The 25,845-nt window shown below is 43.5% G+C and overlaps 1 protein-coding gene and 1 non-coding gene across 6 annotated transcripts in view; one reads left to right on the forward strand and one right to left on the reverse strand.

The window, feature by feature from the left end:
- Nucleotides 1-25,845, forward strand: part of TRIO (trio Rho guanine nucleotide exchange factor) — a 330,643-nt gene that overhangs the window by 65,409 nt on the left and 239,389 nt on the right. The gene's annotated exons all lie outside the window — the stretch shown is intronic.
- Nucleotides 15,388-15,460, reverse strand: TRNAT-AGU. Its single transcript has one exon. It is a non-coding gene; the product is annotated as a tRNA-Thr (tRNA).

Consider the following 25,845-nt stretch of genomic DNA (forward strand, 5'->3'; position numbering starts at 1 on the left):
AAACACTGTTCCAATGCTGTGACAAGTCATTTAAGTTGAAAAAATTCTTAACCTTTCCAACAATTAGCATCCAAGGATCTGAGCTAACTGACTCTCTGAGAGTCAGCTACACCACAAAAGTGATGTCCAAATGCAGAAAAGAGAGTACAGTTGACTGTTAAACAACAATTTGAACTGCCCGGGTCCACTTATACATGGATTGTTTTCAGTAGTAAATACTGTACTATATGATCTGCTTTGGTTGACTCCCTGGACGTGGAACCATGGTTACGGAGGGCCGGCCAAGAGACTTGAGCATCCTTAGAGGGTCCTGGAACCAGTCCCCTGTGGATACAGGGGATAAGACTGCAGTCTGTAAGGAAAAATAAAATCTCAGTCCCCTTTGAAGGGGCAGAAGGGGGAAGGGAGGGCACAAATGCTTGTGGAGAGTGCTCTGGGCAGGGCTCTGCCTCGGATGCTCACTGCAGTGGGCATTGGTGGCCAAGTCACCTGACCTGCCCATCCCCCCCAGCACGCCTAACCCTTGCAAAATTGAGTTGCAGGCACATCAAGATTGCACAGTGGCAGAGCCAGGACTTGGTTCCCTGGATCTCATGCTGGCCTCCTGCATCGAACAGAGCTCTGATTGCTGGTGAAATGTGGGAAATGGTCATTGCAAAGGCTAATGAACTTTTCAAGCTAAATAAATCCCTAGAAAGAGGACCAGAGTGATTGGGGTGGGATCCTTGTGTGATCAGCAGTCCGTGCGATGTGGAAAGCCTGTCATTGCGGTGGGTAGCTGCCTCACCAGGGAGGCTGTTGCTTGGCGCTTCAGTGTTGACAAGGTCTAAAAGGAAGTGCCTCAGTTTGCGGTGCCGCCAGAGGCGAAGAGACTTGGGCCACGGGGGAGGCAGGTGGCCCAGAGGTGGTAGAAATGTGTCCTGGCCAGTGTGGTGACATGGCATTGGTGAATGTTTTAAGTGGGAAAGTACAGCTAGGATTTTAGCAGAGCCAGTGACTGGTGAAAACTGTGTTTAGGGCCAGGAGCTTTTTGTGGGTATGTGGGATGGGGAAAGATGGAGAGGTTTTTCTTTTTGTTTCCTATAATTCTTGTGGGGGGTTGCTCTGCGTGAAGCTGACCAGGCACCTGCCCGCCCCCCCACTGTGGGGTAGGAATGCTCCTTCTAGAGCCCTGTGTGGTCTCTGCAGAAGGTGCTTTGTTATTCAGAAAACTCAGCCAGGGGGTCTTTATCCCCATTTCAGCGCTAAAGAGAGATCTGCTAGGTCCCTGGCCTGCAGGCCGGCCACCATGGGGACGCAGACCCCTTGTGTGTGGCTGTTCCCGTCAGAGCTGGTGGCTGTTCTGGGCTGTGGTCTTAGCAGACCCTCCAGGTTCGGAGAGTCTCAATTTCGGCAGGTCTCCTCGCGGGCCTTCCCGTGTGTTGCTGAGCTGCCTCCGTGAGCTCTGAGGTCCTTCACAGAGTGCCCTCGATGTGGGCCACGCCTCCTCGTCTTGGGGTGATGACCACCTGCATCCGCACCACGTGGAGGGCCTGGAAAATGCAGCGCCTGGCGCCACGCCAGGTGCAGCCCGGAGCCTTTGAGATAGGGCTCAGGACCCTGCATTAGGCCAGGATCTCCACGTGAGAACCAGACCAACACTGAAGATCCATTTCTGGAGGAAATAAAACAGATCAGTGTTTTTCAATCAGTAGGTTGTTACCAGCATTAAAAACAAATAAAAGTTAGAATGAAATGGTGCAGAAAATGTCAGAGTTCACTGCACATACCGAGGGCCATTTTGTAAGGCTGTGAAGTCAGTACGTATGACTTAACGTGTGTTCTTATTTGGTTGTGTTGTAAACTGAATTTCTTACTGTGGGTTGAGGTCAATAAAGTTTGAAAGCCAGTAAAACAGATGATGTCTTTGTGTTCCTTCTCAGCACAAAGTCCTTTTATATTGTTTGTAGTCTAGCCTGTGCCCCAGCTAGTAAATCATCTACTTTGTGATGAACATCAAAAATATCAGATACTAGAGAGCTTTTAACCTGTCCTTGCCGTGGGTCTCACACTTAGGCATACAACTGGATTTCGCAGGGAACCGAGTGAAACGCAGCCCCCACTCCAGGCCTTCTGTTTCAGAATCCATGAGGTGGGCATAGGGTCCTGCATTTTACTGCATTTTAACAAGTGTCCTGTATGATTCCCAGGCAGGGACTTGTGGGCACCTTTGGGAAACAGGACCTGCCTGTGGGAGCACTTCACCTGTTATGGTTTGAACCTGGCAACAGTTCTGTGTGGTGACCCTTCCCCTCCGTTTACAAATGAGGAGCCTGCAGCCCGCATTGATTCGATTTGGTCACTTCTTGGTGTCTCACAGATGCGAAGGGCAGGGCCTGGTCTCCTTTGTAGGTTAGCCCTCCCTTCTGGGTGGGAATCAGGTGGCACGAGATGGGAAAGGAACATTCCTGATTGAGGGAACTGCCCTCCTGGGAAAAAAACAGGATTGTTTAAAAATAACAGTTGTAGAGAGGCTTGGCATGAAGCATTTTGTCTTGGAAGCAAGTGTTGTTAGTGCTGCCTCTGGGGCGGCCTTTTAGACCCGTGCCCTCCTGAGCAGAGCCAGAGATCAGGGAGGCAAAGCGCGGATGGTGGCTGGCTCAACAGTCTTGCCCTGGCTGTGCTCCCTGCAGGAGACTTGCAGCCCAGCTCTGCCTCCAGCTTTGGGATCCAGGCGATGGCTCTCCTCTGCAGAATAAGAGGGTTACATGGCAGCATCTAGCCCTGGGAGCGCTTCCCGCTTCACATCCTGTGACTTTATCTTTTGAAAAAGTAGTATTTCCTTCCTTTTCCTTGAACAAGATACTGCATGGCTAACAAAATGTATGCAGATGTTTTGATCCCCCCACCCCTCCCTGGGAGAATGCTGTCAACAGATCCATGTACTGGGTGCTTGCAGCTCCATTCAGGCTGTTGGATGCACATGTCTTGGGCTGCCCGTCCCCAGCGCTGCTCCTTTCCAGCAGGAGAGGGGTGTCAGTTGCATGACAGCGTTTCCTCAGTCTCCCACCGTCAGGCAGAGACTCAGGAAGTAGGTGGCGGAGCCACTGGGCTGGCTGACCCTGAGACTGCACAACTTCAAGTTAATCTCTTTAAAGAAAGGAAGAATGATTTTCTTTCAAAATTAGGCAGCTCTTCGGAGCTGACAGCATGTAGGCAGGAAGTTATATCCAGTGGGATTCGTGAGAACAGGAGGAAATGGTCATGTTTCCGGGAAGCTGGGCTGGTGCTGGGTAGCTGTGCATTCTGTGGCCCTAAAAAGATACTCTATTTTTAATTTGAAGGTTGAAATTCTCTCTCCTTGTCTGTCTTGGACACATGCACTTCCTCCTTTTTTGAAAATGTGTGACCTCTTATGCTCAAATTCCCATATAATTTTGGTCTTAATCTAAATTGGATTATAGTGATACACAGCCTCTTAAAATACTATTTTATGAGCATTCAGTGCTTAATATACCCAACCCTTGACGTGGATCCACAGTGGGTTAAGTTTGCTGCTCCTGCTGCATGATGTCCTGGAGAGCAGTACCTGGGTAGAGGCACCCACATTTGGCCTAAGAGCAGTATTTAGAGGTCAGTGTCTCTCAGGCTGACGTTGCTGCCATGTTTCTTTGATATTCTAGTAAATCATGTCTTTGTTTTGAGAATTGACATGTTTAATCTTAATATGTTTGTTGTTGGGAAGGAGAAATTTATTGTTATTATTACATTTTGATTCCCAGAAAGTATGTGAAGTCAAAACCCTATGTCTTGTTCAGGTTAACCATATATATATAAGTTGTTATATATATATAAGTTGTTTGTTTTAAGCAGAAATTTTAGTGTTTGTCTTTTTAAATAATTTTTTTAATTGGAGCAGACTGATCAGTTATGTTACTTTACAGCATTTGGTTTCTCCTGGAGTAACTGGAAATATAGCTGAGTTAACCTGTGGTCTTTTGGGGAAGACAGAATAAAGCGGAGAGTATGCTAAAAGTTACACTGAGGACAATTTAGTCTATAATGTTAGCATCATCTGAAGCATTTTGACTTTATACAGTTTTTAAAGGGTAGAGAGTAAAGATGGAAGGATGGCTGGCTTCTTGCTCTCATGGATGAATTATAAGTTGCTAGCCAGCAATACAAAACAAATAATAATAAATGAGTTTTATAGAAAAAGAGTGGAAAGACTCAATATATTTCAGCTGACAAAAACGATTATTTTTGAGTTGTTTTCTGGAGGCTTGACACTAAATGGATATCGTCCTAGAAGTAGGAATGATAGGTTTGGAAGAAGAATAAAGAACTGAGAAATAAGAATTACCACCCATTTTTAAGTGAAAGAAAGACAACCTAGACTCCCACAGTGTTAAACCACGTATGTAGATTTAAGTCAGGTAACGTTATGTTAAATACATATAATATGTATTTCAAATAAAATACTTAAAAATTAAAGGCTGTTCGTCTTTGGGTGTTTAAATTCTTTGTGCCTCAGCTTCCTCACTTCTGAAAATGAAAAGGCTTGTCCCGTACCATTGTACACGTAACGTAGAACTCCTAGCCCGAGCAGTTCTCATGATTGTTGAAAACCTGAAGGAAATTACATGCTTCTGTGGGACAGGACCTCACAGGTTACCTAAAACCTCGAGTTTCCTTAAGTTTTACTTGAGTTATAGAGAATCATTGTGGAGTTGTTGGCTGTAACACGCCGGTCAAAAACACTAATTGGCTATTTTATGAATGGAGGTGAGGTGGGCGGGGCAGATGGGGGAGGACCTGTGGCACAATTCTCTGAGAAAAGAGGAAAATGCAAATGGAATTCAAACCCTTGGAACCGAAGACTTGATTTAGATGCTTGTATCAGTTTCTGTTGCCTCTTAATGAGTTACTGCAAAGACAGCACTTACAAAAAAACACAGTCACTACTCACACTTCTGTGGGTGGGTGTCTGGACACAGCGTATCTGGGTGCTCTGCCCAGGGCCCCCTGGGCTGAGGTCTTCTCCGAAGCAGGGGTCCTCTTCCAGGCTCATCCAGGCTGTGGGCAGGATTCACGTCACTGGTTGTAGGACTGACAACCCCGGCTTCCTCATCTAGAGGCCACTCTCAGGGCCGTGTGGCCCGCTGCACCAGTTTGCTGTGTCTAGGCCAGTGGACACTCAACCTCTCTGACACTTCACCTTTTCTAAAGGCCCCCCGATTGTTCAGGCCCATCCAGGATAATCTCCCTTTGGATTAACCGAAAGCAGCTCCTTTGTAACCTAATCACAAGAGTGATCTGCTGTCTTATTCGCTGGTCCTACCTCCACTCCAGGGAAGGGGACTGTCCTAGGGACAGTGAGGGGTGGGTGTCATGGGGCATCTTCGAGTTCTGCCCACCACAGTGCTCAATGAATAATGATTGAACTAATGAATGGAAGGAAGGAGAGAAAGATAAGAAGACAGAGAGGGAAAATAAAGAGTCAACTTTGATTTCCCCCTTTCTCAGAGTCAGAGCTCTGTGACTGAATGGGAGGGGTGGGGTCAGAGGGAGGGTGAGGCAGCTGGGTAAGGCCAGGGACAAACACCTGGCAGACGTGAGAGGCCCGTGGGAGGGATGAGGCGGGGCCTCGGGAGGCCCTGCAGATGGCACGTTACCCCGCCTGTGGGCAGGTCTTCGTGGCACCTGCAGGGGAAGTTCAGTCCCTCTAGTCTCTCAAGTCCCTTGATGATGGTGAGGATGTCCTCTGACCAGTGTCACCAGGCTAGGGGAAGGGAACCTTTCGTCCTTTCTCCTGGAAGGTACCAGCCAGCATGCTAGTACACTTGTGTTTTAAGGAGGCCCTGAGAAGGTGGAAAGCTTGGCTGGTGCCAGCCTGCAGCGTCCTGGCCATGAGAGGACACGCTGACTGGCTGGGGGATGAGCTGAGTTTTACTTACGAAGCCTGAAGTGAGTAAACCAGGCATCGCAACATTATTTTTGAGGCTGAGCATATCCAGGGTCTACAGAAGTCGTTTTCTTTTGCACAGTATTGTTTTATTCCAAATTATGTATTTATAAGAGGCTGTGTCTGTAACACGTGGGATTTCTAATAACCATGAACATTAAATTTAGCATTGTTCCTGCAGCGGATGAAACGTGAGGTCTTCCCTGAAATAACTGACCTGTTCTGTCGGTTGTCTGGGTCATCTCTTGTTGGGACAGGCTGATTCTCCCAGTGGGCACACCAGGGGCAGTGTTGCCAGACCTCCCCCGGGGAGAGCACAGCCGAAGGGCTGGCTGGGAGGTGGGGAGGGTCCGGAGCTCTCCTCCCTTGCCTTCACATCCCCAGTGCTCGAGGGGGGAGTCAAGGGTGTAGTGCCGGGGAAGTGTCTTCAGAACAGGGAAACTTTCCTAAAACTGAGGCTCCTGTGATGCCACGAGTTGAGGCATGAGGCAGCTTCGGGGGAAACAGGCAGAAGGAGGAAATACTGTGTCATTTAAAGCACTGCGTGTTCAGGCCAGCTTTATTTTGTTCACACCCCTCAGTCCTTGAGGAATTTCAGGCATTCTGGTCATTCCCCTCAGAAAGCCTTCAGGGAGTGCATTGATGTCTAAAAGGGGAGGGAACCGACTCTGCGATGGCTGCTTGGAAAGTTAAAAGGGGAGTGTTTCCTATAAATCACGAGGAGAAAGTCTAGAAACAACACCCTGTTGACCTGAGTGAGAAAGGATGGGCATCCTTGGGGACTGTGAAGTGGAGTCCTCGCCTGGGTCGTTGTTCCCTCTGGAACCTCGATGCCGGCCCCATCTTCTCACTTGTGGGTTTGATTGCAGATTTTTTTCTTCTAAGTGGCATGCTCCGGCTTTTGTATTTAATGCAGTCAATTAGGAAGGATGTTCCTGTGTCTCAGTGTTCTCAGGACTGTGTTCCTCTAAGCTCTGTAGGAAATGGCCAGTGAGAGACAACACCCTCTGAAGGACTTGGTTGGAGGAGAAGACCTGTGTGTAAGAGACACTAGAGCGTGGTTTCCACCTTGTACGGAATATGATGAAATCGGATCGGGAGGACTTAAGTTGTGTAATAATGATTCTCGCACCTGAATTGTTTAGATACGAAGTTTAGGGAAAACCTTTAGCTTTGTTCTTCAGTCTTAAGTGAGAAGTTATGGTGTAATAATAAAGTTAGTTTTTTGGTGTGATGGGAAGGTCTCTTAAGAGTAAAATTAGAATCCAGTTTTGCTAATGTTATATTTGTTACATTTGAAACTCATTGCATACAACTCATATTAATATCTAGCAAAATATTCTGTGATAGAAGCCCCTAAGAGTTGGTATCTGAGCTCCCTTGGAGGTCAGAGGGAGGGCGAGGGTCTGTGTGAGGGGAGGCTAGTGAGAGCTGGGCCCTGTCTAGGTTTCTGATGGCCCATTTCTGAATGGAGGAAACCCCACACCTCACCTCCACCCCTAATAAAAAACAAAGAGGAGAAAAAGGTTGGTTTTCATTATTACTTGGTTAGGTTTGGGAGGAAATTGTGTCTGTTTTAATGTAATTTTCTGCACCTAGAGTTTTAACTCTGCTGTGTTGTATGTGGATCTGTCAGGGGCAGGTCCACCCTAGACAGCTGTGACCATTGTCACAGAAGACTGCCCAGAGTCAGAGACTTTGTTTCCCGTTCAGTCTTCCCAGGGTCCACACTGCATTGGTGCACAGAATCTATTTTTGAAGTGGACAGATGATCTTCTGAGCCATGAATGTGCGAGCCTGTGATTGGCAGCGTGTGTACTGGGATCGGACGACAAATGGCCTGGGAATGTTGGGGAGAGGACACATAGTGTAGCAGCGGCCGCGCATAGCCTCACATCCCTGGGCTCAGAGGCTGGAGAGGACTGGAAAAACCTCACCGTACGCAGTCTTGTCTCTCGCAGTCATGTGAACTTTGCGGAGGTGGCATGTGGATTTAACTGCAGGTAATTTACATGGGCGCAAATCCCATCAGTTTGAATAAGCTCTTTAGAATGAAATTGATACCTGCTTTATCACCGCTTGTACTTACAGAACTGTTCTGACTTTAGAGGAATTTACTTGTTAGAACAGTTTTCTCTCCCGTGAGTGTTGTTTGGATATATCAAGTTATAATTGGTGGGGTCAAGCCATTCTAATTGTAGGCTGTGACAAACCAAAGTCTGGACAGGAAATTTTACATGTATACTTATGAAATCAAAGGGACTAAAGTTAAGATGTATTTAATAAGGAAGTTCAAACCATCTTGCTTACCTGAGACGTCGCCTATGATGTCTAAATTTATAATATCAATTATGATACATAGACTTTATATACTTAAAATAGATTTAAGATAAAAATAAAACATAGAAGTGTATGTTTGATCTAGAACAAGAGTGGGTACTTTTTTTGTGAATGCCAGATAGTGAGTATTCTAGGCTTTGTGGACCCATTGGTCTCTGTCCCCGCTACTCAGACCACAGTTGCAGCTGAGAATCAGTATTTGGGGAGAACGGACTTGTCCCCTGGGTTCCTGTTTGCTGGTCCCTTCCTGCAATGTTGTCTTAAGACTTGGGAGGAGAGGTGGAGCGGACAGCCTCTAGAACCTGTCCCAGGAGTTTCCTTTAGATGTGCCGTGATGTAATTTTCACCACCCTGGACCAGTCCAGGTAATCATGCCCCACTTTAAGGGGTTTCCCTGTACCTTTAGGAAGACAGTGTTCAAGGCTGGATCTAGGTGACTCTTTCTTTACAGCAGTGAGTGGTTCCTAACTCCTGCAGACCCACCTTCCCTGTTTATAACATACTGTGAAATGCTTCCTGTACGATTCTGAAATGTAATTAATGTGTAATTTAAAAATCAAAACAATGCTTTAAGTAACAAAAAAGACATGAAATAAATGCAACTTGTAAACATTCATTTAAGTATGGATGCCCAGATAATAACTATACACTAGAACAGTGGTAATGGAAGTGCTGGTCTGAGGGGACAGCATGTGTCTGTAAATCCTCTAGCAGCTTCCTTCATTGAGTCTTGCTGTGGAAAAACAGTCCACTGAACAAACTCTGTTTAAATGCAGGAAGGTTCTAATGAACTTGTGGACTTGCCACTGGTCTTCAGATCACATTGTGGTAGCCCTGCTCTAGAATATGTGACTATGTTTCCACCTGTTTGCACCCATGTATAGAATCTCCATGAACGAGAGGTCCACGGAGGCCACTTGTGCCTCATGTGTTGTGCTGGTGACTCCGAGACCTTGAGTCACGTTGCTGCTGGTGACATAATTTCTCAGGTGAGCAGCTCTTGGTACATTTCCAAACCAAAATAGAGATTTCCCCCATTTACAGGTTGTTCTCCAGAAAAATGTAGTGTATAGAAAACTGTACCCCCAAAATTGTTTCTGCATGAAATAGAGTTAGGTTGTAAACCCAGGATTTTCACTTCCTTGAATATCTGGCAAGACACTGGAAAGTCAGGCAAGATGCTTAGTGACAGGTGTGTGTGTGCAGGTGTGTGTGTGTGCGTGTTGGCAGGGGCTGTCACATGCAGTGGTGTCCAGCATTCCTGGCTTTCATCCTCTAAATGCTAGTAGTGTCTCCTCCCGCCCCGCCCCCCCATCCTTGTGACAGCTACAAACGCCCGCACAGATTCCCAAATGTAGATGAATGAAGGAGTGTGGAGGTGAGGATCGGGGAGCACGTTCGTCACAGGGGTGGGTGTCAGGATGGGTGCTGTGCTGTGCTGTGCTCGGGTGCAGGTGGGCTGCGGAGGGAGCAGTTAACCCTCTGCCTCAGCTTCCTCAAGCCTCTTCTCCCCCTTATCATGTGCTCCTTCTCTGCCTTTCCCTTCCGCCCCCAGTTTTGCCCCATTCTCCCTAGTCCTTTCTCTTTTCTGTCATTCTCTAGGGTAAACTTCCTTGTCTTGATGTTCTAACATACCAGCTAGTCTTATCATTTGCAAGGTATGTTGAAAACACTTTATTACCAATAGTAATCAAAGCACCGACATTTGCAACGCACTTTTCCCAATATCACTCACTTCCCTATTGATTTTAGATTTGGGGCTGGAGAGAAAGCGGCGGAGTGCAGGCTCCTGCCTGTCACGATGCTCCGGGGGGCTCCCTTGCCCGTCACAGGAGGTTGCTGGAGGACTGAACTTGAAAGATACAGCTTGTGAGTTACTTGCCAACGCCTGCTCCCTGCGTTTAGTGGTAGATGTTACAGAGGAGGCAGAAACAAAGCCCCGTCTCCCATGTTCCCTATCGTTTGGTATTTTAACCATCTAAAGGTTTAGAAAGGTACTTTGCTTCAGCAACGTCTCACTCTGCGATGTGACCCTGTGATGCTCAGTACTGACGAACAGGTCCATTTTTCAGCGGGGGCCCTCCCCCATCCACTTCCCTCTGCGGGCCAGACCCTTTGGTGCTCTGTGAGTCTGAGTGTGAAAGTGTGTGTTGGAAGGGAGAGCGGTTACTGCTGTTGTGTCTGAAACAAGTTAGGGTTATATTTGGTGAACCAACTTTGGCTATTATCGGTTGATTTTTATGGGTTTCACAGTTGAGCAGTAATGAGTCATAATCACTACTTAATTGTCTCAAGCCAGAAGGTGGACGTGTTTTTTTCTTGGACCCTCCAGGCTGTCAGTGAAGGGGAGAAAACCTTTCCTTGGGGTTAAGTTGAAAGTCAGCTGCTGACATCCTTTCTTGGGCTGGTCGCGCTCTCCTGAGCAGACCTCTTTCCGGGAGCCTCTCTGCCACAGAGGTACAGAGCCAGTCACCAGCTCCACTCTCTACCATTATGAGTTTAATTTAATAATACAAGTAGAACATGAAGTATGTAAGTATGAAATGTCTGCTGCGTAGTAATTTAAAGCTTTTACAAGTTATGGCAGAGTTAGAGGAAGTGGTATGTTTTATTGCAGACTCACAATAGGGGTCCTTTCTCATCCTGAGGACTTGTGTTCCTTTGAAGAGTCTTTTTTGGCTTAAACCCATGACTGAATTTAATTCTCTATTTACTCATATTACCATAGATCATTTTGGGGATGGAGGAAGCAAATATTTTTTAAGAACTTACATGTGCAAGATCATTCAAAGATTCAGGCCTTCTGGCATAAAGGTTTAGTTGAAAACATAAGGACTTCATTCTAACAGCAGTGGCGGCAGCAGCCCCCAGCCCCCGAGATAAGAGCTACAAAAGTTATCTAATCCTCACTATGATCCTGCCAAGGTGGGCCTTGTGTTATAGTGCTGACATCAAAGATGAGAGATGCCAAGTGCTTATGAAGGTCACAGGCTGCTAGGGGCCAAGTCTGTGTTTTTGCCATTACCCTTCTTGATAACATATTCCTGTTGTACTGGGCTTGTCTTAGGTTCTTGGATGAGGCAGACATACCCACTGGCCCTGGCCTCCCTTCCTCTGGCTGCAGTGAACATGCCCTCCCTGCACCCCAACCCCTTGGTTAAGTTCTAACCACCATTTAAGTTTCATCTTAGATGTGAGCAGATAGGCATTTCCTAACCTCCACATCAGCTTCTTCCTCCACCCCACTCCCCAGCCTGCAGGATGTCCCCTTGACTTCCTGTAATCCCCAGCTTTCTACCTGTTGCATTTATGGTATTAGTTGGGTGATGGGTGCCTACTCTCCTGGACTCTTAGCTCAGTGAGGGCAGGAGCCGTGTGTCATCCTTGCCTAGCATGGCACGTGGCACATGGTGGGTGTACGGGAGATGGTTTCTAAATGAGTGAAGGGATGTTCATACTTTCGTCCACCATGTTCCATGCAACACACACAGAGCAGAAAGCGAGAGAGAGAGGTGTGCGCAGCCTTCACGTCATGGGCAACAGAATTTAAAACATTGCACACTAAATCATTAAAAAAAGGATATGTTTTCAACATACGCATTTTTGTTTACTTAATATGTACTGTATACTGCAAAAATTCACAAAATTGGAACTTTAAAAAGGATGAAGAAATTTTGAAAACATGGTGTTTCTAATATATTTTTCTGTGTCACAAAATCAGCTGATGCGAGGACCTACTGTCCTGGCAGCTGGGCTGCTGGGGAGCTGGGGCAGGCTTTGCAGGAAGAGGAAGTAACTAAGCTGGTTCTAGGGTCTAGTGGGATTGGATGGGACAGATCAGAGCCTGGTCTAGGGTGGGAAGTGCAGGGCTCGTGCAGGGAGGGATTCACATATGGATGGGGTAGGGGAGATAAGATTCATCAGAAAGACTGGGACTTGGCTGGGGCTGAGGTCTGATTCTGTTCAAGATGTAAGACTTCACCATCCTGAAATGACAGGTTATTAAGTTCTTTGAGGAAGCAGATAACTGCCTTCCCCCTATCCTTCAGTAAATACTTTTCCTTCCTTCTCGTATCTTTGAGTGTAGTAGAAATCAGGTGTAATTTATTCTATCTCTTTATAAGAACTTGGTTAATTTTTTCCCTTCTCTATCAGATACACCTGAAAGATTTACTCTTTGTCATTGAAAATGGTGATGAGGTTCCTGTACAGAGGACGGCACCAAGCCATGGACTAAGTCCATAGAGAAATACTGGTTGTTTCAGAGGTAGAATAGGTGACAGGATAAAAAATGTACAATTCAGTGTTAACATTTGGACGAGCTAGGCAGTGGCTAGGGGCACCTGGTGGTTGCAACCTTAGAAGCTGGTGGCCAGGCCAGTGGATGGAGGAAGTGCCTCTTCTCTGGCTGAGCTGTGGGCGGGGTGGCAGCTGCCTTGGCGTATTTAACCCCACGTTGTGAGACTGCTGGTGATGCTTGTCAGGGGTGGACAGCTCCCCTGAACCAGTCTGTAATCTCAGTATCTTTTAGGGGCAATGTTTACGCCACACTGAGATGGGGGAAATACACTGAGATTGGTAGTTAGAGAATCAATGTTGAAAAATCACATTTGGGGTAGTGTAGGGAGTGAAATAAATAGTGAAAATTATTCCTGTTCTAACTATAACACTGTATCTGCAAATAAGGGGAAGCATTGTAATGCTTGCAGGTTGCAGTGCAAAGTGTATTTAGCCTATTTGATGGAAGCAGATACGTCAGTCTGCGAAGAGGAATGTGTAAGTTGTCACAGCAGGTCATTTAACAGAGGTGTGGGGCATTTAAAAGTGCTTTATTTGTAAAAAAAACTCTGAAATGGCTATTATAAAAAATGATCTCATGTGTAAAGCTGAATTATTTTTAAGGAATATCTATAATGCAGAATATTGATGAGAAAATACTAGTTTGTTTTAGGTTAAATGCATAATTTTTTTGTTAAAATGATAGTTTATAAAAACGATAAAAGAAAATGTACTTTTGCCCTAAATTATATTCCAATAACGTGGAAATTTTGATCTAAATGAAATATTAATAAGGCTTTAAGAATTTTTTTTTAGGAAACTTAAGGGGAAAATGGTATCTCTGAAAAACAAAGCAAAACCAAGACAAAATATTATCCATTCTCACATAGCGTATTCAGAATATAAGGAAAACCTAGGAAGTATATTTTGCTACTTGTAAAACATTTCTTTTCAGATAATTTGTTGATCCTTTAAAAGTACATTTTAAGCATCTTATAATACAGTCTAATTCATTCACACGAACTAACAGATTCTATAAATAAAACAGACCCAATCTTATTTAAAAAAAAAATGCAGCAGGAAGACCTGGGTTTGATTTGGCTGCACTGTCTCCAGTAAGTGGTGGTATCTCATCTTTGACCCTCGAGTCCCTGGTTTCTAAAGTGTAGACCATAAATGTATTTATCTTACAGGCAGGGTTTAGTCATTAGGTTTGGTAATAAATGCTTTGAAAACTGTAAAACCCTATATAAAATGTAATTGTTTCAGTGATTTAAGGATGGAATGTTGGCCAGTGATCATTCTGCCAGGTCCAAAGGTAGTTTCATTTAAGCAAACTGGAAATCTTCTAGAAAAAGGAAATATATATATATGTATATATTTTTCCAAAGCCAAAATGTGAAAACCATGAATAAAATTTTAACAATGATGTATATCCATTCTAATCTGAGCATGTATTTGTGGAATGAGTTCATGGAAAGTTGTCAAAAGCTTTTGGGTAGGGAATGTAAGCGTTTTGGTGGTTTCACTGCTGAAAGTAAACATTTTTGAGAAAACTTAAAACTTGCAGCTGTCGATTCAATGGACTGATCCAGTTCTGTTAGGTAGATAACCTGTTTAACAAATAATTTATTTATGGTAGGAACCAAGCTAATTTTATTCAGCTGTTGATTTCTCTGAGCATACGTCTAAATATGGAATTATGATGTTTTGGCCTTTGATGAGGCAATTTTTAAAAAATATTATTTATTTTAACATTTTTTTAAAAAATTGAAGTGCAGTCAGTTACAATGTGTCAATTTCTGGTGTTCGGCACAATGTCCCAGTCATGCATATACACACATACATTTTCATATTTTTGGAGGCAGTTTTAATAAAGGTTTTTTCCAGAGCCTGAAGGGTCCCCGGAAAATAAAAATGTAATGGTGATTAAAGGTACTTTCTTTAAATGTGTTCAGAGTCTTAAAATGTTTTCATCTTTTATACAAGGACAGAGAACATTTTATGAAAAAGAAGTTTATCTTAATTATAAAATGTATGTGTTTATTCTTCAGGCCTTCGTCTTATAGTGAACCATTTGCCAAAGCCAAGGTAATGAAGACGTTAAGTAGCCACCTTTCTGTTCAGTGCATCTAAAAGAACTGTTGGGTTCAGGAATAGTTAGCTTGAATATACGCACTTACTTCTCCAGAGGAATATTTGGCCAAGGTAGTAAATATACTATTTTAGTTACTACTCTATATACCCAAACTTTGTGTGCCTTTAGGAGAGCAGAAATAGTCATACTATATCTATTCAAAGTAATCTCTCCTCCATTCCAAATGTGTTCTTAATAATCAGTTACAGAGTAGTATTTTTTGAACAATGTCTTTGTAACATTTCCAGTCTTTTTTTCCTTTTCTTCCTTTCTTTCCTTTTCTTTCTTTCTTTTCCTTTCTTTCTTTCTTTCTTTCTTCCTTTCTTTCTTTTTCTTTCTTTCTTTCTTTCTTTCTTTCTTTCTTTCTTTCTTTCTTTCTTTCTTTCTTTCTTTCTTTCTTTCTTTCTTTCTTTCTTTCTTTCTTTCTTTCTTTCTTTCCACTCTCTTTCTCACTCTCTTTCTTTCTTTAATTTTGGCCAACTTTATTAGGATATAACTAACATAGCATAAAAATCACCTATTTAAAGTGGATGATTCAGTGACTTTTTAGTGTATTCAAAGTTGCATGACCATCATTACAGTTGGTCAACTTTAGAACACCTTCATTGCCAGAAAGAAACCCCACACCCCTAACCTTCAACCCTTCAGTCTTCCCACCCCTTCCAGTCTTTTTTTTTTGGGGGGGGGGCAGAGGTACTGGGAATCGAACCCAGGACCTCATGCATACTAAGCATGCACTCTACCATTTGAGCTATACCCCCTGCAGTCCTAGGCAGCTGCTGCACTATTTTCTCTGTGGATTTGCCTGTGAAACAGCTTGTTTCATAACTTGAGAAACGTATACAGAGGGATGTTTCCAGCCTTCCTCCGATTGCAGTGCAGTAACGTGGTGCACCTGTGTAAGCCACTGAGCCCCCCCCCCTGCCTGCCTGCTCGGCATTACAGTTTTCCCTCTGATAGCATCCCAGTGTTCTTTCCCTTTGGTCCCCATGTGGTGGCTGATGTAGTGACTAAGAAGGACAGGGAGGGTATAGTGGTACGTAGTGCTGCTGTAGGTGTGGTGTGAGGTGAGGCTGAGAGGACATGGCTTGCATGATGCGTTGAACAGCAGAGAATTTGTGCAGACAGCCTGACCAGGCATGCTGGAGTTGTGTGTGCACACGTGGTGCGCACACCTGCTGTTTCCAGCAGTTGTTGGGTGGAAGTCAACAGTTGTAGCCTGGACACAGATGGAAGTGAACATGACAGTGGAAGATGAGATATGAGCAGTCACTGAGCTCACTGACCAGCTTGGTGCTTAAAATGCCTGACTGGCCCCAGCTTAGCGACTTCGTCTCCGTCCCAGTAGACGGAGGGGATTGATAGATAATGAGCTGGCCAATAATATTGGTCAGGACTTGAAAAGGGAAGTGGGCTACAAGCTGAGCCCAGACCTGCCGGCCTGGTTTTAATTTAGAATTAGCTACAATTTGAAGTAGAATTCACGACTCAACTGTTTCTCTTCTTTCTCAGCATCAACGCTATTATTACTGGTTGGGCAAAATTACCTTAAAAGCATTACTTTGGGTAGTTATTTTATTTTATTTTATTTTATTTTACTTTATTTTATTTTATTTTATTTTATTTTATTTTATTTTATTTTATTTTATTTTATTTTATTTTATTTTATTTTATTTTATTTTATTTTATTTTATTTTGTTTTATTCTAGCCACTGCCCCTGTCCTGCCTGCCTATTATCAATTAAACGTGCAGGAAGAGCTATGTATGTTCTCCTTTTTATTTTCTGTGACTTAAAGTGATTATAGTTTTCAGACAAAATCAGAGCTGTAGAGTGGAATTTACGTGTGAGAAAGTGGAGTTTGGGTCAGATTTCTTGAAATACTGGGCATATCAGAGATTTTAACAGGAATTAAATTAGGAGAATGCTCAGCGATTTTGTTTTCCGAGGGGCTGCAGCAGGTGTTGGAGGTGAACGGACTACCTGCACTCTGGGAAGGGCTTTCTGTGAGTAAGAAGGTAATTAAGTGTGGTGAAGAAAAATATTTCGGTGTTTTCTTTGAAGCCGATTTTAACCCTTAATTGGTTCATTAATTTAAAACACTTAGAGCATCAGTGACAGGGTCTTTCCCTCTCTTGTGGTGCAGTAATGAGTAAACTCTGCATCGCTCTGTCACCTCACATGGACTCACTTGCAGCCTGTGCAGGCGCGGCCAAGGAGGCAGGGGCTTGATGGGCGCACTGTCTCTTGCTCTGGTTGAAAATCTCCATGTGCATATAATCCAGGACTGTAATAAAAAGAGAATTCAGTGTACATCCTTTTTAAAATGTAACTTTTTATGCTCTTTCTTCCATTCACATAAATAATTCAGTAAGTGATCCTTAAGCTAAAGTCTTGCAATGCAGCTTTGTGAAGAGCCTGGGGGCACAACTGCAATGCTTTCTGCCTGGTCTTGAATGGTGTTGCCTGGAGCTGAGAAGTCCCTGGTTTCAAGTCTCTGGTTTAACCTTGAGTTAATTAATCCCTTGTAAACCTCTGTTTTCTCAGGGAAAATAGGTAGAAAAACGGGCACTTCTTAGGCTAAGGAGAAGTGCCAGCTGATGGTATCTGTTCAGTGAGTGGCGATGCCAAATGTAATGATAATGTTGTTTTTGTTGTTCATTTTATTTTCGTATAGGACAGAAGAGGAGGGTACACATAATCTGAAATTGTTGGCCATAGACTTGAGATGTGGAGCAGAATGCCTAGGGTGTTTTGTGTAGTCAATAAAGTAAAAAAAATACTGAAAATTCAAATATTAAACTGCCAGAATAACTCCAGAATATATAAATGGCATTCTAACAAATTGTGCTTATATGTTTTTGATGGAAAGTAAGAATTATTTTGTAATTTTCTTTTCTGATTAGCTGTACAGACCTCCTATCCCCCACTCCCCCTGCCCCCCAGCCTTTCTCAGTGCTTGTGTGAGCTTCCAGATAAAGCTGGTATTCCTCCTCCTATACTTGGTTGAAATGTGCAGGATAAGAATTAGGTGCAGTGATTCAGTCTGCAGCGGCAGCTTTCATGCGTCTCAAAGTCTGGAGCCTTGGTCTCTTAGTTGAAAAGAAGTGCATCAGCATAGCAACGTGAAGAAGTAGAATTCATCCCCCCACTCCCCTCCCTGGCCCCTGACTTGTCTTCACCAGGCGCTTGACTGGGAATTGATCTCCCTATTTAACCCTCCCTGACCCCGTCAGGTGCCACCCATTTCACAGATGGGGACTCTGAGGCCCAAGGCCACCCAGCTGCAGAACAGAGTTCCGATCGGGTTGAGCCAACTCAAAAATCCCACATTCTTTCCACCATTGTCTGCCTCGTGCTCCGTGGAGAGGAAGATACAGAAACATATATAACTGTGAAATTCACAATGGAAGTAGGAATTTCAGTTCAACAAACATCAGAGGATGGATGGAGAACTGTATGGGGTCTAAAGAGAGAGCATCTCTCTGTCTGCATTGCCCCCTCCCCTCCCTAGGAAAGGCTTCATGAAGTTTTGACTCCAGACTTAATAGAAGGATGGCAAGGCGGAGACAGTGATAAGAGCAGAAGGAATAGTTTCCCGATTTTGAAGTAAATTCACATATAGTTTATAAATTTTTTGAGACTACCCCAGCTGTCCATCTAGAATGTCCCCTAGGTTTTCCTGTCTCTCTAGCTGTTCCTTCCTAAACTCTTTGCCAGGCTTTCCTTCCTTTGAAACATAAATTTTGCTGTTTTTCAGAATTTTGTCCTTAGTCTGTGAGTAATCAGTTTTCAGATAGTAATAATAAAAGTTAATAGGAATCATACAGGTTTCTGGAATAAGGCTTTAGAAACTAAATGCAGCATGAAGTTTATTTGCTTTTATGAATGTGATGTGGTTATGTTGATTTATTCTAGCAAAGAAGTGATTTCTGAAAACGGGGTTAGCTTTTATCTACTAAATGCAGTTCAGTAGGGAGATAGTTTCAAATCAGGAGCTTCACAGTGGGGATAAACGAAGACAGAAGGGTTCTTGGTGGCTGGAAGATTAGGAACTGATGTATTTATGTATGTGAAAATCATTGTAAAAGTTTAGCTAAGCTGTCATCCTGAGACTGTCCCCCTCCCCTTTTTTACATAACAGCAGATTTTCATTCCCCTCACTCTTCCCTTGCTGTGAACAGTTGCATTTAAGCATTATCAGCATTAAAAACATATTTGGGAGGAAATCCAAGCCAAGCATCTGTTAAGCAGCCAGACATTCTCCAAAAACCCTTTCAGCTGTAAGCAGTGGGTGTGTGCGCCTTGTCCCCTTCCACACACGCGGAGACTGGCTGCCTGCGTTCTTTGGGGAGGGGTGGGTAGGAGAGGAGGTGGTTCCTCCGCAGACTTTTAGACAAGGGGGAAGGGCATGGGGAGGGGAGAGACTACCTGTGTTTCACCAAAGGCATCAAGTTCTATGTGGTAGAAAACAAGACCCCAGTTATCAACATCTGATAAAATTCTGTAAGTCTAGTAATTGGTTTGAATTTGAGAGGATATTAAACTTGGATTTTTCTCCCCACTTTCTTTCTTTCATTTTTTCCCCCTCTTAGTACAGCCTCGATGGCATTTCTTCATTAAAGCTGTTGGCAAAACCCATTTTAGATACAATATGATGTAAGTTTGAAGTTTATATTATTTTCTCATGAACTGTGAAACAGAAGTTTGTAAGAGTTGTTCTTGGGTTCCTAGAGTGTGACTGGTTAAGTACTGGTGATAGTTTTTTAGGGAAATAGTGATGCATTTCAGTACATTGAAAGGAGCAAAAATGTTATTTTAATTCTCTTTTTTTGTTATTTATCAGTGTTAAATTGAGGCTTTTTTTTTTTTTCTTTCCCTACTGAGCTTATTTTTGGTGAAGACCACTAAAGCAGTTTGAGGGCCTTGTTCAAAGAGGAGTCTTTTCCAAAGACCTTTCTTTCATATTAACTTACAACAGGCTTTGTTTTGGGCCTGTCTCATCTATATTTGAATTCACAGTTAATGTGTAATTATCTCTTGAGCATCATAAATTTCCTTATAATAAGAGAATTAAATGATACTGATTTAGGGAAACCAAATAGAAATTATGGAGTAGGCAGAAGATTTTGTGATCTTTTACTAATCTTTGGTACGATCATAAAATCTGTCCGTAGTAAAACCAGCACTGTTTTAGGATGGCCTTTAGCGGGTACCATGGGAGCAGGCTGGAGGGAGTGGAGAGAGTCAGCTGTTACTCCGGACTTTAGACTGTGTGTTTTAAAAAAGTTTTTAGAACCTTTTATTTATTTGAAACTTGAGTTATGTATAGACTGATTTTTATAATGTTGGACTTAGAGAACTTTCAGATTCTAAAACTGATTTTTTTTAGCATTATTTGCATTTGTATTTCATCACTTTAAATAGCACAATTTGAAGAAGACAAAGCAGTAACAACTAAAACGTGAATTTGATCATTTTAGGTTCTTGTTTCTTCTCTGGGCTCAGACACACTGTAATTGTCTTTGCTTCTGCTTTAACACATTAGGTAGGATGTGCTAGTTGTATTAGTAGTGGAGTCTCTTGATGCCACATGAAGGACAAATTATATTCCATGAAAGCTTGGAATCTTTTTGTAACAGTGCAATAAATTTGAGTGCTTTAATTTTTACTAAAATTGAAATAAATTATATTACTCTGACAGCATTCTTAATAAAATAATAATGACAACCACTAACCTCAGTCACTTACGGTACTTAGCAAATGCCAGGCACTGGTCTGCACTCTTAACTTGTATTAACTCTAACCCACAGTGCTGTGCCACAGGATGGACATACTGTTTCACAGATGTGGAAACTGAGGTACAGAGAAGTTAGGTGACTTATTCAAGGCCACACAGCTCTTGTGTGGCAAAGCCAGGCTTGGAATCCAAGTGGTATGGTCTTACTTCTGTGTTCTTAACCACGTGCAGCTGTTCTGCTTGATGTTTTCAGCTGACTGATGAAAAGTTCTTTCCTCCGCTACATTAATATGACCTTACAATATGAATATACATATCTATGTATGCAACAGAGATACACTAAATCATTACCTTTTCTCAACCCGTGTATCTTACATAGAATATGTCCTTAGCAGAGAACACATAGAAGACCGATCCTATGGAAATCTGAAGTCTGGTCAATTTTTATGATTAAAAATATGATGACCATTGGTAAGATTTTTTCTTTGGGGAATCCTCACAAGAAGAAAATAAAGTGTTGTCTGCCAGTCATGGAGGACCGTCTGCTTCTATCTCCATACTCTCTAACAAGTGAATATTAGGAGGAATGCATAGTAATGTGGGGCCTTTTAATCCCCTCTTTGATTGTTCAGGCAGCCAACCCTTAATTTCCCACGTTGTTGGAGAATTAACTAGAAACGGGAGATACAGTCCCCACCTCTGTGGACTCCCTCTCTACTTGGAAAGGTGAATTGTAGGGGGACCATGAATCACACACCTGGTCAGTAAGTTCCAGCTGAGGAGACTTTCAGGACAGAGCGCACAGCGATGAGAGTCCCCAGGTGTGGGATGGACACTGTCTTCCCTCCCCTAGTGCCAGAGCCAGCTCGGCAGGTGTGCAGCGGAGACTTCCGGGCCTTCTCACCCCTCCCTTGCGGCTCCTTTCTGGCTTCTCTCTTTTCCGGTAGTGTTTTGGGTGTTTGCACATCTGTCCCCGCCTCTGACATCACCCTCCCTTTCCTCTCCATCCACATTTACCTTCTTTCCTCCACCTTCAGTCCATACCATAGAAAGAATTTTTTTTAAGTTTGATTTTGATTCAAGGCCCTATTCCTTAATGCTAGTAAACTTTTCCCACACCCTCCTTAAGTTACTCTTAGCTTCCAGAGTCCTTGGTTGGTTTTTCTTTGTTCGTAGTCCTTGATTTTAAAAAGTTTTCACATACCTACGCCACTTTTATTATGAGGGTCTTTTGATTGAGAAAATGATTTTTTGGAAGATATTGCACTTCACATAGAGATGATAATGAAAAAACAGTGTCTTAGAATGAACAGAGTATCTAGGTTTGAAAAAAATTATTCAGCAGGAGGCTGTAAGCCAAGCTAGTTTTTCCTCCCCAGCATTTGCTTTTCTCATACATTTGTAAGGAAAACATATGCCGTGAAAATAATTAGGTGCATTAAAAGGCCTTATTGACTTTTGTGTACTTGGCAGGTTTTTTTCCCCTTAATTGTGTGCATTTTTCACTAGTTTTTGTTTTGTATGATTAGTTTTTGGTATAGGCATGCCAGTAGCCTAGAGCCTCCTCATTCATCAAATAAAGGATAAAAAAAAATAGCAAAGGCCTTGTTTGAGCTTTCCACCTGCTGTTCCACAGACTAGCTGGTACGCCGGCACCGCCGCCGTGTGCAGCAGGGCCGGGCGGCGGAGGGCTCCTGGTGAGGGGAAGTGACTCAGATCCTGCCCGGGGCCTGGCTGGCTGCACTGCTCGGTCACTGCCCGACGGAGGGGAGCTCATTTACCATTTCATGCTTTGGGCCCATTAGTTAAAATAAGGAAAATAAAACATCAAGGAAAAAGTTTTGAGGTCTTTGAATAGAACACTTTAACCCAGGACTTGATGTTTCTTTCATGTAGGTAGATCCTAATACACTAAAAAATATAACCTATTTTTCAAAAAAGACGATTATTTTGCATTTGAAGTTGCCAGCTTCGGGAGTGCATTCTGAGGTTGTGATTTTTAATTTAAGCATTCGGTATAGAAGTGCATAGGATTTCAGGTCTGTGGTTCAGCTGTGTCTGCGTCCTTCTTCTAAGGCTCTCAGAGATGTAGGTAGCATTTTCACAGTACATGTAGAATACTTACAAGCAACTTATGGCCAACTTTTCTGAATTGGTTATTTACTTTCTAGAATGAGTTTTCCTATAGGATTGATACTGGTGGCTCGGCTCTCAGGCCAGCCCCTACAAATCAACCTAACCTGTAATATCATTGAACTATTGTATTAAGAATATTAGAGAAAATAAACAGTGATCATTAATACAGATTTGAAGCTCTGATGGGCCAGTGGGACCAACCGTGTTTGCCCCTCACTGAAGCCCACTTGGCAAGAAGCAGGACCCTGGTCAGTGGCCAGGAATTCCGTGCTCCACTCCTTGTCATCAGCTTCAGAAGTAGCAGTCCTCGTGCATTCTGGTGGGTCCATCAGGAATGGGCCCCGCTCTGGTAGGGACATCGCAGTCACCAAAGCTGGAGTGCAGGGTGAATGCCGTTTGGGGCTTGCATGAGAGTCAGCTGGAAGCTGAGTATTTAAACGCTAAGTGTACAAAATTCCCTGCAGCAGACACTGAAATATTACTGACATAAAGTTTGAAAAAGCTAGTGAATCTTTTGGGTCAGTGACAAGGTAGCATTTGTTGTGATAGAGTGTCTCTAACATTACTCCTGTGTGACTGTTTCACCATTCTTAGCTTGTAACAGCCACTCGCCATCCTGTGGTAGATCCACTTGTCCATGGTATTGAATTTGGTTTTTGTGAAAGCTTATTTGCATCTGTTGAAAATGCTGGCATAATTTCTACATTGGACAACCCCAGAAACCTGAGCCCTTCTTTCACTGACGCTTCTTATTTCAGCTAGAACATTCTTTCTGAATGTGTGTGCTAGGATCAGGGTGTGTGCACAGTTTTCAAATGGTGCAGTCTTTTTCTGCAACAACGAAGCTTCTGATTCGGGGAGTGCCTCCAGTTCCTCCACCTCCTCCTTTACTTTTGAATTAAGAAGAGAAGGGCTTAGATTTCTTTCTTTTTTTTTTTTTTTAAGGCAGCTGCTAACAAAAATCATGTTTTCTTAAGAGCTGTGCTTGTCACCATGTAGTGATGGTGTATGTCGGCCCAAGCTGGGGACAGTTCTGCTGGGATGAATGGGCGATGCTGAGGCATGGAAGAGCTTCCCTATGTCCATCAGTAGCCTTTGCAGCAGACCGTTCCTGTCCCCACAGTGGTTTGTAAGGCTGTCTCTGCCTGTGCACACAGAGGCTATTGAGAAGAGCAAGTGGGTAAAGGGTGTGAGGGGGGTTGCCTTGTGCTCCAGGATTTGGGTAGTTGCTAGCCTGTTGACACCACTGCCACCCAGGGGTTCAACCTCTGAAAGCCCGATTTGCCAAATGATTCCCATTCTAGTTAAATGATGCAGGCTCTGGAATCAGCTCTTTTGAGTGTTGAGTATACTTGGCATCTGCTTCTAAATAGGAAAAGATTGAAGCTACCTAAGCACAGAGTGTATGTTAAGTACTGCCTGATTGTTCTGGAATGTAACTCTTAGGTAATAATATAATGAGAGAAACACTCATCATCCAGCCCCTTGATTTATTTAAACCCCTTGTAAATTTTACTTGCCCTCTCACCTTAAACCATTTATTTTATCTGATAAGGAGTTATAAACACTGTTTTATTGTATCCTTTGACTCAATTTAATTCACAAGGTGAAAGTTCAAAGTAAACAGAATGCCTTTTTAAGTAGAAAAATAAAATGTAACTTAAGTTCAGGATCAACATTACTAAAGTTTCGGTATCTCCTTTCTCTTAAATTTAAAACTTGATTTATTAGACATTAAAGTAGGTGGGAATTCTCAGGTTTAATAACACCCAGGGCTGAGGAGTACCATGCTCGTGGAACTTAATATCTTTGTCAGTGTTTTAAAACAGCAAGTCCATCCATAAAGTCTCATCTCCACTTTCCTGAGCTGTTGGGATGTGGGAAGGATAAAAGGGGGATGGGGCCAGCTTTGTTCCACCTGTATCCACCTCCTGGTAGCTTCACAGGTAGGCCCAAAGCTGTCAGTTCTCTGCAGGGTATTAGAACCGAGGTGCTCTAGGTATTAAGGGCCCAGCCCAGCCCAGCCCAGCCCAGCCCAATCCAAAAATGTCACTTTTTCTTCCAACTCCAAACCCACATCTTCCCTGGTTCAGCCATTTCTACAGAGCAAGCATATTGTTTATTCTTCAGCTCTCCTCTCTCCAGTCCCACCTCCACTCACCCTGCTCACTCCCCTCTGCATGGGGCTGGGGACCTGGGACAGGGAGGTGGTGGGTACGTGGGCAGGAAGGGTAACATCTCTTGGCTGTTAATACTGCCATTATTTTATTCTCCCTGATCCCGTCTCTGCAGCTGTCTGTTGGTTCTTCAGAGACATCCCCTCCCCCCACCTCCCAGAATGTTCCTAAATTCTGGTGAGGCACATTCCAGGTGGCCTTTTACAGCTCCCCTCCAGAGTCTCCCCTGGAGGTGCACCCTGCTCCCTACTGCCCCTGCCCCACTAGCCTGGCCCGGCTGCTCTCAGGACCTCTCCATGGTCCCTCTGCCCTCACCAGCAGGATGTGCGTCTGCCCAGACTGGAAGGTGTGGGCTGCAGAGTTTGCTGCCCTCTCTCCTCCCACCACCTCAGCCTGCTGGGCAGGGGCTGGCGCCAGGAAACCCCGCAGAGATGCGCCTGGGGCCTGGCGTTGGAATGCCTGGGCACTTCCCCCATCTGCCCTGGCTTCAGGCCTGAGCCAGGTTCAGGGTAATGGGGATGTCCTGGTACTGTCACATTTGGGGATCTGGACTTTGATGCCGTAATCCCTTGTTTTGAGGAATGGGTGAAAACCGCAGAATTATAGGGAAGATCGGTCTGAGTTACGGAAAAATTTAATGTGTAATTCATTTACAGTTGCAGTTGATACACAGCTTTACATGAACAGTTTTGTTAATTCTTGTATTCTGTTACAGTAAAAAATAAGTCTTAAGAAATTCATTCTTATAATTTAACTCAGAAATTGAAATTACATTGTAGAAATTCTTAATCACTTGAAACTTGTTTTGGAAAATGCACTGAATTTTGTGGTCGTTTTCTTACAGGACGCACATGCACACATACACATACACCATTTAGATTTGTAATGTAAATTTCCATTGTGTACATTAAAATGTACCTTGACTTTGTCTCATGACTTTACAGTCTGTATTGAGAGAGCACACCATTTGGACAGCAAAGTTCACAAGTTAGAATCTGTGGACTTAGATATCTCAATAAAAAAGACGAGCTATTTGCTGGCCTTTAGCTCTGCTTGGTTTTAGCTTTTGAGTATAGGAAATTTAGATGCATCTT

Source organism: Camelus ferus, chromosome 3, assembly GCF_009834535.1.
Source record: "Camelus ferus isolate YT-003-E chromosome 3, BCGSAC_Cfer_1.0, whole genome shotgun sequence".
NCBI classification, from domain to species: domain Eukaryota; kingdom Metazoa; phylum Chordata; class Mammalia; order Artiodactyla; family Camelidae; genus Camelus; species Camelus ferus.